This window comes from Bidens hawaiensis, unplaced genomic scaffold, assembly GCF_021521415.1.
Source record: "Bidens hawaiensis isolate Kalapana, Puna unplaced genomic scaffold, B.hawaiensis_p1.1 tig00010984_1, whole genome shotgun sequence".
Lineage (NCBI taxonomy): Eukaryota > Viridiplantae > Streptophyta > Magnoliopsida > Asterales > Asteraceae > Bidens > Bidens hawaiensis.
Window position 1 is genome coordinate 221,840 of NW_027491849.1, and position 15,278 is coordinate 237,117.

Below are 15,278 nucleotides of genomic sequence, written 5' to 3' on the forward strand. Positions count from 1 at the left end.
GAAGGACGGGAGCCTTAGAATGTGTATTGATTACAGGGAGTTGAACAAGTTAACAATCAAAAATAGGTACCCTCTTCCCCGAATTGATGATCTGTTTGACTAGCTGCAAGGTGCGAGCTATTTCTCAAAAATCGATCTTAGATCGGGATACCATCAGGTTAGAATTCAGGAAGAAGATATCCCAAAAACCGCATTCCGGACTCGCTACGGCCATTACGAGTTCTTAGTTATGCCTTCGGGCTAACAAATGCGCCGGCAGTGTTCATGGACCTCATGAATCGAGTCTGTAAACCCTACCTCGACAAATTCGTCATCGTGTTTATTGACGATATTTTGATTTACTCGAAAAGTAAAGAAGAGCACAAGCAACACTTAAGAATAATTTTAGAGCTTCTGAATCAGGAGAAGTTGTATGCAAAATTCTCCAAGCGTAACTTCTGGTTGCAAGAAGTGCAATTCCTCGGTCACGTTGTAAACCATCAAGGAATACAAGTTGATCCGAGCAAGGTTGAAGCAATTAAGAATTGGCAAGCGCCTAAATCGCCAAAGGAAATCCGCCAATTCTTAGGCTTAGCTGGATATTATCGTCGATTTATAGAGAACTTTTCCAGCATCGCCCAACCTTTAACTCTCCTGACTCAAAAGGATCGAAAGTATGAATGGGGAGAAGAGCAGGAAACAACGTTTCAAACGTTAAAGCAAAAATTGTGCCAAGCGCCGATTTTAAGTCTCCCCGATGGAGACGATGGTTTTGTCGCGTATTGTGACGCATCGCGTAGAGGGTTAGGATGCGTGTTGATGCAGAATAATAAGGTTATAGCATATGCTTCCCGACAGTTAAAAGTACACGAGAAAAATTACACTACTCATGACTTAGAACCGGGAGCGGTTATCTTCGCACTTAAAATCTGGAGACATTATCTCTACGGTTTACGAAGTGCACCATCTTCACCGATCATAAAAGTTTGCAGCACATATTCGATCAGAAAGAACTGAATATGAGGCAACGAAGATGGGTCGAGTTGTTAAGTGATTATGACTGTGACATCCGTTATCACCCCGGCAAGGCTAACGTCGTAGCCGACGCCCTGAGTAGGAAAGATCGGATTAAGCCATTGCGAGTGCGAGCACTGGGGATGATAGTCCAGTCGAACCTTTCGGACCTGATTCGAGTCGCTCAACGTGAGGTGTTGAAAGAGGAACAATTGGAAAAGGAGGGACTTTACGGCAATGAGAAGAATTTCGAACATCGCATGGACGAAATTCTCTATTTCAAAAATCGGGTTTGGATCCCGACCCTCCATGACCTTCGTGAATTAATCATGGACGAAGCGCATAGATCGAAATATTCCATACATCCGGGATCCGATAAGATGTACAAGGATGTGAAGGAGTTCTACTGGTGGCCGGGTATGAAAAAGGATATAGCAACGTATGTCGGTAAGGGTACGACTTGTGCGAGAGTTAAGGCGGAACACCAGAAACCCTCGGGGATGTTACAACAACCAGAAATTCCCGAGTGGAAGTGGGAGCAAATCACGATGGATTTTGTGACACATCTCCCTAAGACGTCCCGAGGACATGATGCAATTTGGCTAATCGTGGATCGATTAACCAAATCGGCACATTTTATCCCGATTAGGAATAATTATAACACTGAGAGACTTGCGCAGATTTATATAAATGAAATTGTGTCTCGTCATGGGATACCCATCTCAATCATCTCCGATCGGGATAGCCATTTCACCTCCAATCTTTGGCAAGCTGTGCAAGAAGCGCTGGGAACGCGTATTGATCTAAGCACAGCTTACCACCCTCAGACCGATGGTCAGTCTGAGAGAACCATCCAAACTCTGGAGGATTTGCTTCGTGCATGCGTACTGGATTTTAAAGGGAATTGGGATCAACATCTCCCACTCGTTGAATTTTCCTATAATAACAGTTACCATAGCAGTATAAAGGCAGCGCCTTACGAAGCATTGTATGGTCGGAAGTGCCGATCACCACTCTGCTGGACTGAAGTGGGCGACACCCAGATTATTAGATCAGACCTAGTCCAGGAAACGACCAGCAAAATCCTTGAAATTAGGAACAATCTGAAGGCCGCGCGGGATCGGCAGAAGAGTTATGCCGATACCCGTAGAAAACCCTTGTCGTTTGAGAAAGGTGATAAAGTGTATTTGAAGGTATCACCTTGGAAGGGTGTAGTCAGATTTGGAAAGGCGGGGAAGTTAGCCCCGAGATATATTGGACCATTTAATATTACTGCAAAAATCGGTCCCGTAGCATACCGATTAGAACTACCCGTTGAACGGAGTGCAGTTCACAACGTGTTTCACGTATCGAACTTGAAAAGATGTCTGGCGGATGAGACATCGGTGTTACCTCTAGAGGGTGTCCAAATAAGTGATAAGCTCAATTTCGTAGAGGAACCCGTAGAAATAGTAGACGGGAAAATCAAGCAACTTAGACACAATAAGATTTCGTTGGTCAAAGTTAGATGGAATTCGCAACGAGGCCCGGAATATACATGGGAACGAAAGGACGAATTCCGGAAGAAATACCCCTGTCTATTTCCTCAAAAGAAAGTAGTCGACGCGTAAAAATTTCGAGGACGAAATTTCTTTTACGGGGGAGAATGTAACGATTCCGGCAGAATCAGGTATACCCTAACCGGTATATACTATTTATGTGTTATTTAATAATGAATATATGAATTATAATGTGTTTATACGAGTATGTATGATTCACAGTACGGATTATACTCGATTATACAGTTAATCGTATTGGAAATACGATTAACCGATTAACGGTTATTGAAGCCCGAACGAATCGAGGAGTACATTATAGACGAGATATATGATATTTAGTGATGTTTACGAAGTATTAAAGCTTCGGGATAAGTCAATTAAAGCACAGAAAAGAATTTTCGATTTAATGGTACGACGATACGTTAAACGAAACCTTTAATACCAAACCAAGCAAGAGACGATCGATCAAGCCGAAAAAGATGCGCGATTATTAATAATATGATGTTCTAAGATAATAAATGCCATGGTTTAAGTTTTTAAAGTTTTTAAATCGGTTTTATATAAATTTCATTTTTTTAAGTCAAAAACGACCGTTTTAACCTCGTTTTAAGCCGAATTAAACGTTTAACCGAAAAACGAACTGAACCAGATTATCCAAAACATTATCCAGATTACAGAAATCTGAATGCGTGGCTAGAAATGGAGGAGTGGGTCCCACCCCACCCTCCTTTGTGTTCCGATCGGATAAGGGAAGGGTAACCCCCTTTCCTTATTATTTTTTTTACAAAAACATTCAACAATCTTCATTTTTCTCTCAACTCCATGAACTAAAAACCGAGTTTTGTAGCAAGAACAACGAAGTAAAGATCGAGTTATATTCGTTTCTCGAGTTTATTTGCAAGAAAATGAGGTTTCAAGTGAAAAAGGGTGAAAACCCGAGATGAAACCGATTCTTGCATGATCAAGTGATGTATACGGGTTATACAAGGGATCTTGGTCCAAGAAAGAAGTTAAACGAACCAAAAACGAATTTTTACGGTTAAATCTTTGTTTTTAAATCATAACCGAAACCATGAAAGAAATGGCTTGATTGTGGGTGTAACTTGCTTGGTGTGGTGTTATTGTGCTTGTAGGTGCTGTATCTAGTTGTTAACCAAGGCTAGAAAGCGAGATCCTTGCGATTTGAAGCTAGAAACACAAGGTAGTTCGGTTTTGTATGATGTTTGTGTTTTGGACAGATTGTGACACGTTTAGAGTTAGGTCAGGAAATTTTACAGAGATGATCTACACATGAAAATATGAGATATGTGAAATTTTGGTAATTTTTGGACAAAGGATGAATATTTGGTGAATTTAATGCTCGGTTTTGGCTAAAAATGGTGAAAAATAGTTAAATATCATGAAAAATTCTGGAAAATTGCAGATAAGCTTTTTATATCATGTAAAAGTCACACACAAAATTTTAGGTCAGTTGGAGAAGTCTAAGTAGGCTTTTCGGTTAAACGAGTTCTAGGGTTTTCTAGCTCGGTTTTAGTGAAAATGGAATGTAAAAAGAGATTTTGGTTCTGGAAAAATTACAGGAGACTATGGGGATGGCAGGGGTCATCCAGGAAAAATTTGGGATTTTTCTAAGATGGTTTGGTATTTACGACATATTTAGTGTTTAAATGGTGTTTAAAAATAGATAAATAAATTTTAAATATAAAAATTAATTCTGGAAATATTTTTATAAAATTCCTCACTGTCAAAAAGTGATTTGTGAAAAATTTCAAGATCCGAGATTAAACGGATAATTATTTGTGTAAAAACAAACTTTTAAAGCTTAAAACGCGTAAACCGGTAAAGTTCGCCTAAGCGAGCTGACTGGTGTATAAAAACCCTAAAAATGAACTATTTTCATAAAATTTAGTTAAACAAGTAAAAAATAAATCATCCGAAAATAATTCGGATGATTTGGGGTAATTTTATCCGATTTAACAGTTTCCGGTACACTAAAGACGGAAACGGGACCCGCGGCCAATCGGGGCGTCTAAACCGAGCTCTAATTTCACAACCTTGATTAAATTATCAGTCAACAACTATTTTCGGGTCGTGTGTGACCAAACTCATTTTTGAAACGTAAAAACGGATAACCGTGCTAGGCACGCAAAACGGGGAAAATGAACTATTATAAATTCTGACTAGTGAACTCTAAACGATATCACAATCTGACTCCGGAGAAGTGTTTCTGGGTTAACATTGCCCCCAGAACGGGTACAGTACTGGGTTAACAGTGTCCCCAGATGTACCGGTTAACACGGTTAAAGTTATATTAATAATGATTGTATAGTAACGGACTTAGGGATCGTATTACAGATCCGGACTAGTAGTTGGCGTACTGTGTTACTTAATTGCTTACGATAAGGTGAGTTTCACGAGCCCCTTTTTCTGAATTGTTTTTAAATATTTTCCCGGGGCGGAAGCATGTTACTACTGAAATGTTTAAGTACATACTGAACGCATGGATTTGCGTGTATTTATATATATTTTATTGTACGGGAATCATACGGAAATGTACTAAGATGGTAATTGTCTGAGTTGCTAACATTCTAAGGCCCCGGAACACGAGTGATTAACTGAAAGCCGGTAGAGTGTGGATAGTACTATTGGTCTGACAAACCCAACTGGTCCGGCATGGATTTGCTGATGTTTCCCAGCCAGTTGCACATGTCTATTTTGTTGTTGTTATATATTTTGCTATGTAATGTTAGGCATAGCGGTTTGGGGCAGGTCCGTGGGCGGAGCATGCCACGGGGTTGTGTGTGGATAGTCAGAGGTTTCACTTGTGGGCTCAGCATAATTACATCGCTAATATATGATTATGATAATGATTTATCACTATTTATTTAAATTAGTGAAACTCACCAACTATTCGTAGTTGACCCGTTTTCTTTACATGCTTTCTAGGTACCACCAAACTGGAATAATTGCTACATGCTTGACGATGCGTGCTCTTTTGTGGAAGCTTAATGATCTTTTTGTATTAAATATGTTAATGTACTGTTGGTAAAACTTATGTGCTATCGCCTAGACAGGAACTAAACTCGGAACAATGTAATATGTTGTAAATTAATGTAGTGGTGTTTTCTTTATAAGCAATGCTGTTGATATCAGATGTGTCTGTTGCATCCTGTTTACGTTTCCGCTGCGGTTACGGGGTGTTACAGGTTGAGAGAGCAGAGATGAGATTCCTGAACTTGAAAGATGGAAATATGACAAACCGTGAGTACACTATTGAGTTTAACCGTATGTCAAGACTTGTGCCATAAATGGTGAATACTGAAGCTAAGAGGATTAAGTGTTATGTTAGAGGACTGCCACCGAACGTCTGCATACTGGTCATGGCAAGTAAGCCTGCTACTCTTGATTCCGCGGTCGAACTCGCGGAAGTGATTTACGAGGACCTGGCAGCGAATGAAGCGTGGTTGAGGTGAAAAAAGACAAGAAGTGGGATAATCAGGGAAAGATGCACGGTACTCATCTATGGAACCCGAGAGACAAGAAACGTAAGGTGTGGGAGAAGAAATCGTGTCAGACTTGTGGGAAATTGCACGGTGGTGAGTGAAGTGAGGAAAAGGTATTGATGTTTGCCATAAGTGTGGCAAGGCTCATGGTGGAAAATGTAGACTGGGATCGAATGTATGCTATAAGTGTGGGAAAATGGGGCACTATGCTCCGGAGTGTAATGCTAAACCCGTGTGTTACAAGTGCGGAAAGACAGGTCACTTTGCGAGGGAATGTAATGAAGGTGAAGTTGGAAGCAGCGGAAAGAGAGATGCTGAGAAGAATAGGCCAAGGACAAGGCTTACATGCTGACCCAGGAACAAGCCAAACAGATTCCCGATGTTGTGACAGGTACATTTCTCGTAAACAGTATTTCTGCTTCTATTCTATTCGATTCAGGTGCTAACAGAAGTTTCGTAGATGTAACATTCTGTAAGTTAGCTAAAATGACATGTAGTCGTGTGCCTGAAACGTTTTTGGTAGAAACGGCTAGTGATACCTCTGTGAGGATAATGAGAATGGTTAAGGACGGTAAGATAGAGTTAGAGGGACGTGAGTTCCCTGTTACCCTTTATATAATGACCTTAGGAGGGTTCGATGTGGTTTTGGGAATGGATTGGTTGTCTGAGTTTGAGGCACACATAGTGTGTAAGAGTAGGTTAATAAAGAAAAATTAAAGAAAAATTGATATAAAGTTATAGTTTTTCAAGTTGTGATTTTGAAATAAGATTAATTCGATTTTATAATAAAATATTATAATAATTTAGTAAATAATAATTGAAATATTTATGAAAATGTGAAAATGTACATATTCAAATAAATCGTTAATAGATTAAACTGGGAAGCGGATATTTTTGAATCACCGAGATAGTCCTATTCCAATTAAATCTTTAAAATTAGATAAAATATAAAGTGGGTAATTGAAGATATTAAATTAGATTAAATTGGGAATTCGTGGATTCTTTCTTTTTCACAAAATCGTTATAAATATTAGGAAATTAAGTAAATTGAGTTATTGATGATTTATAATGGAAATTCAATTAAATAACAAATTTTAAATTAATCGTGATTCCAAAAATAAGATGTGAAGTATATAGGATAAACGCGAGGCTAGAAATGCATGAACCACCATGACTATTCTAACACTACGAATTTATCATTTAAAACGTTCAAAATTTTCAAGGTGTATTCAAAATTCAAAGTAGGGAGTTGAAATATTTACGAACCAACGTTTAGTTTCAAATAACGACTTAATCCATAAATAAAGTGAGTGATGAGTTTTAATGGGGATTTACCAAAAAGTCAATTTTAACGGTAAAACTTTAATTTATGGAATATTTAATTTAACAATGAAAATTAAATTTAGATGACGAAAAATTTATTTTAATAATAATAAAATTGAAAATAATTGAATTTTAATAATAAATATTTATAAAATGGAAAGTAAGTTGTGAAAAGTAACATGGGATTAAGGAAAAACAAGAGGTAATAAAATATTTATAGTTTAAAATTGAGGGTAAAGATTTAAATGCACTTAGAAATTTATAGTTTGAGAATATGGATTTAAATAAGAAAAGATTATTTAAATAATATTTTAACGGATATGAGTTAGTATAAGATTTCTTGTTCGAGGTATTTTAGTTTTGTCGAGATTGGTGGTCGTTTGGGTAACGGAATACAGTAGTAACTCCTTGTTGATTCTAGTAGTCGAACAATAATCACGAGAAGCAGGTGAACAACGTTGATTACGATGATTGATTCCTAGGAAAGACATTCTATGAGGACCAAAGATGAAACTTTATAAGAGGATGGGTATGTTGTGGAAATGAGTTGATGTGAAATAATAGAGATGCTTATTTAATTAAATTGCGCTAGTGAAGACTCGAGGACGAGTCGGGATTTAATTGTTGAGATATTTAATTTAATAAATAATGTTTATACAAATTTCAAAAATAAAACGTTATTGGGTTGGGCTATCCATGGGCTTCCCATGGTAGCTCAAGAACCCAATTTAAATAACGAAACATATTCAATGAGTTGGCCTCCCATGAGCTTTCCATGGCAATTTGAATGGCTCAACTAAATAAAGCAACATAAAGTTTGTGAATTGGGCCTCCCATGAGCGTTCCATGGCATTTTGTTGGCCCAATTAAAATAACGAGTAATAAACAATTGAGTTGGTCAGCCCATGAGCGTGTACATGGCGTTTAACTGACCCAACTAAGTAACGAATTATCAAATCAATGGAGTTGGTCGGACCATGAGCGTTACATGGCATTTAACTGACCCAACTAAATATCGAATCAACGAGTCAAATATGAGCAGTTGGTGTATCTCGGGAACCACCCCGGACGATACGTTCCAACCAAAAATCAAATCGAAAATGGTTTTAAGAAATGGATAGTTAGAGTGCCCATGGATTTCCATGGATTTTTCACCTAACTAAGCACTTGAAATAGTTAGAAAATATAATTTTGAAGTGCAACCGTTTAGCCGGTTACGTTTACCACGCAACCGTTTAACCGGTTACGAGTACCACTTAAGTTACGGTTGTACGACATTTGTGAGGTGAAGGAGCACAACAAAACACGGGAATTCTTAAGGAATTTCGCACAATAAAAGGAAATCTACCAAAAATAAGAGGATTTAAAAATATTTTGAAAGTGAGGCGTAACCTCAGAATTCGTGCGTGTGTGCAATAAATAAATAAGATACAATGTAATAAAATAATTAATATAATTAAGCTGTAAACAATTAAATCGAACATAAGGCAGTTTAGATAGGCACGTATAGGGTTCCTAACATATGTCTAGGACAATTTCAAACGACCTATCTTATAACCTTCGGCTCTGATACCAATCTGTCACACCCCAACCTAAGGCGGATATGCCAGGATGTGATCCGATTGCTCACAGCTCGAAGATACTATCATACATAAAAGGTAACACTATCTAATTAATTATTTTATTTAAAGAATACACACAATATCCAAATATAACAAACAATTTAAATACATGAATGTAAACTTAAATAATGATTATCTTGTTTATATCCTAAGGTCTTGTCTAAGTGTCCATCTTCAATCTTCAATACAAAGCAACCTGCATATGCGTAGAAAATGAAAGAGTTTGTCAACAACACATGTTGAGTGAGATGATCACAAGATTTTGACACAACAACAGTATATATATGATAGATATATGATAAAGGATAAATGTTAAATACACAAACAAACACATGTGGTAATAATCAATCAAACTTTAAGAAACCATATACACAACCAAAGATTTGACAGTGTGCCAATGAATCGTTGCCAAGCAAATCGGGCATTGATTACGATCACTAAAATTTGTCGGTTTACCTTCGCCAAATGAATCGGACAACAGTTACTAAGACAGTCGTATGATCATACTAATGAGAACCCTATAAAAGGGGATATGTTGGACCTCTCCGACAATGATAGAATATACACATAAGCAAATAGCAATTAATTGATATACACACAATGATTATGTTTGCGACTTTGTGTGTGTGTGTGTGTGTGTCTATATGATAGAAAATATGAATAAGTACGCATACATCCCCAAAACATTTGAAAACAGTGTATAAAAGGGGAATGATCAAACTATTTAACTGACAAGAACAAGTTAAAAGGTTTCATGTCGGTTCGGTTCACTTAAAAGTCAACCCCGTTAACTTAAGAAATGGATGACATGAGATTATAGAGGATTAATACGTGTACCTTATTAAACAGTTAGTCGCGCACAACTCAGGAAGGGAATTACTATTAACGGTGAACGTAACAGGATCCAGGTGAATTCTAGCCCCTTTCTCTGTGACGTGTTTTCGGGGCTGTGTGCATACTCTATGTGATAGATAAAATACTTATCCTAAGTGATAAGTATAAGATACGTGTATGATTGTGCATTGAGTGTTACTGTTATATGATGACTATATGAAGGAATATGTGTATATGTATTATGTACATAGGACATGTAAAGTATGCACGTATGATGTGAAAGTATGGATAGCTGACGGAATAGGTATGAATGTATGGTGAAGCGAAACAAAGGGACCAGACCCTAATAATATCTAAGATGACAGGGACCAGACCGTAATAATATTTGAGATTGAGACAGAAGGGATCAGACTCTAATAATATCTGAGATAGTAGGGACCGGACCCTGGTAATTTATGAGATAGAGGGACCAGACCCTAAGAATGTCTGAGATAGAAAGAAACAGAATAGTTTATGGTATACCTTAGGAAAGTATGAAAGAAAATATGTAAGTACGTATGCAAGTATATAATGTATGTTTGAATGCGTAATAGTAAGTAAAGTATGAAATACGTATCTTCTGACGCGTATAAGTATGGACCTAAATGTATTGCATGTTAATTGATTAACTAGAACTCACTCAGCATAGCTGAATTTTAGTATGCACGCAGGCAAGTAGAATGAGACAAGTTTTTTGATGCGGACACGTGGCAATAAGAGGAAGACTGGCATAGTTACAAAGAAGACTATCGTGAAATTTATGTTTTATGTGTAACACTTATGTTGTTTTATTTTAAGACAAAGTGTTTATGTTATGTATGCATGATTGACTTTTATTTCGCCAAATGTTTTAATTCACTCTGACTTCCGAATTATGTGAATGAGTAAATCAACCAGCGAGAAAGTAGGGCACCCTGGAATGGGGCCCTACAAATTTCTTACAAATCAACACATGGCATTTCCAAAATAATGCTATTTTCCACAATTTTTAACAAAAATAAACAAACAAGAACACTTTTTTTTTTATCAAAGTAGTTCGGCTCATTTATTTTTTGTTAAAAATGTGGTTTGGTTCGTTCTTTTTTGCTTAAAAAAAAGTGTCTCGGATCATTTGTCTTTGTTAAAAAAAAGTGGTTCGGTTTGCTTGTTTTTTTTAAGTAGTCCGGTTCATTTATTTTTGTTAAAAAAAGGGCTCAAGTACATCGATTACAACAGCAGCCATGATTACGGAGGAAAAGTGTGTTTGATCTAAAAGTTCCGATTAAGTTGAGAGAGAGAGGGGGTTTCTTTTAGGTTGGTATGTACCCATTAATCAACCTACCAATTTTCAGTGGCTGAACTGAAGTTTGTGACCTGCACATTGAAAGATATACAACATAGCATGATTAAGGAAATAGCATGACAGAATGAACATCTTCTCACATGTTAAAAAATTACCATAAAATGCTAGAAACCAATCTTCATAAGTTATTGATGTGTGGACCACCGGACACCATTGTCTTATTGTGATTTATGATAAATTAAAGTGACTGTTACGTATAATTAACTATTTATAATATCCGGGTGGGGATGTTTGCGCTTTGCCTGACTAACAAGGAAAGTAGGTAAAGTTAGGCATTAGGCCATCGAAATTTTGAGGTCTAGTTTATAATGAAAAGTTATTATATATATATATATATATATTATAAAAGGTTTGGTGCCACAAAGATTTTTTTTTTATTTTATTAGTTTTGTTTTGTTTTTATGTAAATTATTTTTGTTTCCAAATATTTATGATATGTTGCTGGGTTGGTTGTTTGCTAAATTCTTTAAGGCTTAGGAAAAAAAACTTTTCCAATGTAGGATTGAGGAGTAGGAGGCGCACATTAAGTAGAGTTTCTTGGAATTTATTTATTTATTAGCTTTTAAACCCGTGTATTACACGGAATTTATCAAATGATAAATACAAATAAGGTTCGATATTTCAGTTGTATTCTCAAAATATTTATTAATTAATTTAACATATAAAGTAAAAAATTATGAGTTATATTGTTTTTCAGTTCACGACTTATGAAACGTATCTTTTCTATGTTTCACCCCGTGTGCTACACATGATTAAAATATGAACTTAATGTAATTTCTCGTGTAACAATATTTAAAAGATGACGATTAAATTAATGTATATACGGACAATAATATAGAGCATAATTCCATTAAACAATATAAATACAGAACTAAATATTTGTTTTCTATAATTCTGAAAAACAGCCACCAACCCAATAATTGATTATATTTAGCATTAATTTTTTTTGAAAGTTAATTATAAATGTGACACTTACACACCTATAAATAACGTAGAGTTAAGTGTCATTTTCATACCTGAGGTTTGAACAACTATGCTGCTTTAGTAACTTTTTTAAATTTCTTAGAAATCAACACCTGGCAATTCCAAAATAATGCTATTATCCATTGTTTTTAACAGAAATAAACAAACAAAAACACTTTTTTTAATCAAAGTAGTTTGGATCAATTATTTTTCATTAAATATGTGGTTTGGTACGTTCTTTTTTGCAAAAAAAAAGTGTCTCGGATCATTTGTCTTTGTTAAAAAAAGTGGTTCGGTTTGCTTTTTTTTTTAAGTAGTTTGGTTCATTTATTTTTGTTAAAAAAAAGTGCTTAGGTACATCTATTAAAAACAGCATCCACGATTACGGAGGAAAAGTGTGTGCGATCTAATAGTTCCGATTAAGTTGAGAGAGAGAGAGGGTTTCTTTTAGGTTGGTAGCTATCAACCTATCAATTTTCAATGGCTGAACTGAAGTTTGTGACCTGCACATTGATAGATATACAACATAACATGATTAAAGAAATTGCATGACAGGATGAACATCTTTTCACATGTTAAAAATTACTATAAAATGCTAGAAACCAATTTTCATAAGTTATTGATGTGTGGACCACCGGACACCATTGTCTTATTGTGATTTATGATAAATTTAAGTGACTGTTACGCATAATTAACTCTTTATAGTATTGGGGTCGGGATGTTTGCGCTTTGCCTGACTAACAAGCCTAGTAGGTAAAGTTAGGGATTTAGGGCATCGAAATTTTGAGGTCTCGTTTATAATGAAAAAGTTATTGTATATATAATATAAGAGGTTTGGTGCCACAAAGATTTTTTTGATTATTTTACTAATTTTGTTTCGTTTTTACGTAAATTATTTTCGTTTCTAAATAATTATGATATGTTGCATGGTTGGTTGTTTGCTAAATTCCTTAAGGCTTAGGAAACGAAACCTTTCCGATGTAGGATCGAGGAGTAGGAGGCGCACATTAAGTAGAGTTTCTTGGAATTTATTTATTTACTAGATTTTGAACCCGTGTATTACACGGGAGTTATCAAATGATAAATACAAATAAGGTTCGTTATTTCCATTGTATTCTGAAAATATTTATGAATTAATTGAACATATAAAGTAAAAAAATATAAGTTATATTGTTTTTTAGTTCATGACTTATGAAACGTATCTTTTCTATGTTTCACCCCGTGTGCTACACATGATGAAAATATGAACTTAATGTAATTTCTCGTGTAACAATATTTAAAAGATGACGATTAAATTAATGTATATACAGACAATAATATAGAGCATAATGCCATTAAACAATATAAAAACAGACCTAAATATATATTTTCTATAATTCTGAAAAATAGCCACCAACCCAATAATTGATTATATTTAGCATTAACTTTTTTTGAATGGTGATTATAAATGTGACACTTACACACCTATAAATAATGTAGAGTTAAGTGTTATTTTCAAACCTAAGGTTTGACCAACTATGCAGCTTTAGTAACTTTTTAAAAATTTCTTACAAATCAACACATGGCATTTCCAAAATATTGCAATTTTCCACTGTTTTTAACAAAAATAAACAAACAAAAAACACTTTTTTTTTTATCAAAGTAGTTCAACTCATTTATTTTTTGATAAAAATGTGGTTTGGTTCGTTCGATTTTGCTAAAAAGTGTCTCGGAGAATTTGTCTTTGTTAAAAAAAGTAGTTCGATTTGCTTGTTTTTTTATGTAGTTCGGTTTATTTATTTTAAAAAAAAAATTTCTCAGGTACATCGATTACAACAGCTTCCATGATTACGGAGGAAAAGTGTGTGCGATCTAGAAGTTCCGATTAAGTTTAGAGAGAGAGAGAGGGTTACTTTTTGGTTGGTAGCTACCCTTTAATCAACCTACCAATTTTCAATGGCTAAACTGAAGTTTGTGACCTGCACATTGATAGATATACAACATAACATGATTAAGTAAATAACATGACAGGATGAACATGTTCTCAAATGTTAAAAAATTACGATAAAATGCTAGAAACAAATCTTCATAAGTTATTGATGTGTGGACCACCGGACACGAATGTCTTATTGTGATTTATGATAAATTAAAGTGACTGTTACATATAATTAATTCTTTATAATATCGGGTTGGGGATGTTTGCGCTTTGCCTGACTAACAAGCCAAGTTGGTAAAGTTAGGGCTTTAGGCCATCGAAATTTTGAGGTCTCGTTTATAATGAAAAAGTTATTGTATTTATAATATAAAAGGTTTGGTGCCACAAAGATTTTTTTGATTATTTTATTAGTTTTGTTTTGTTTTTATGTAAATTATTTTGGTTTCTAAATAATTATGATATGTTGCTTGGTTGGTTGTTTGCTAAATTCCTTAAGGCTTAGGGAAAGAAACTTTTCCAATATAGGATGGAGGAGTACGAGGCGCGCATTAAGTAGAGTTTCTTGGAATTTATTTATTTATTAGCTTTTGAACCCGTGTATTACACGGGATTTATCAAATGATAAATACAAATAAGGTTCGTTATTTCAATTGTATTCTCAAAATATTTATGAATTAATTAAACATATAAAGTAAAAAATTATGAATTATATTATTTTTCAGTTCAGGACTTATGAAACGTATCTTTTCTATGTTTCATCCCCGTGTACTACACATGATGAAAATTTGAACTTAATGTAATTTCTCGAGTAACAATATTTAAAAGATGACGATTAATGTATATACACACAATAATATAGAGAATAATGTCATTAAATAATATAAATACAGACCTAAATACATATTTTCTATAATTCTGAAAACAACCACCAACCCAATAATTGATTATATTTAGTATCAACTTTTTATGAAAGGTGATTATAAATGTGCCACTTACACGCCTATAAATAATATAGAGTTAAGTGTCATTTTCGTACATGAGGTTTTACTAATTATGCAGATTTAGTAACTTTTTTAAATTTCTTGCAAATTAACACATGGCATTTCCAAAATAATGCTATTTTCCACTGTTTTTAACAAAAATAACCAAACAAAACATTTTATTTTTAACAAAGTAGTTCGGCTCATTTATTTTTTGTTAAAAATG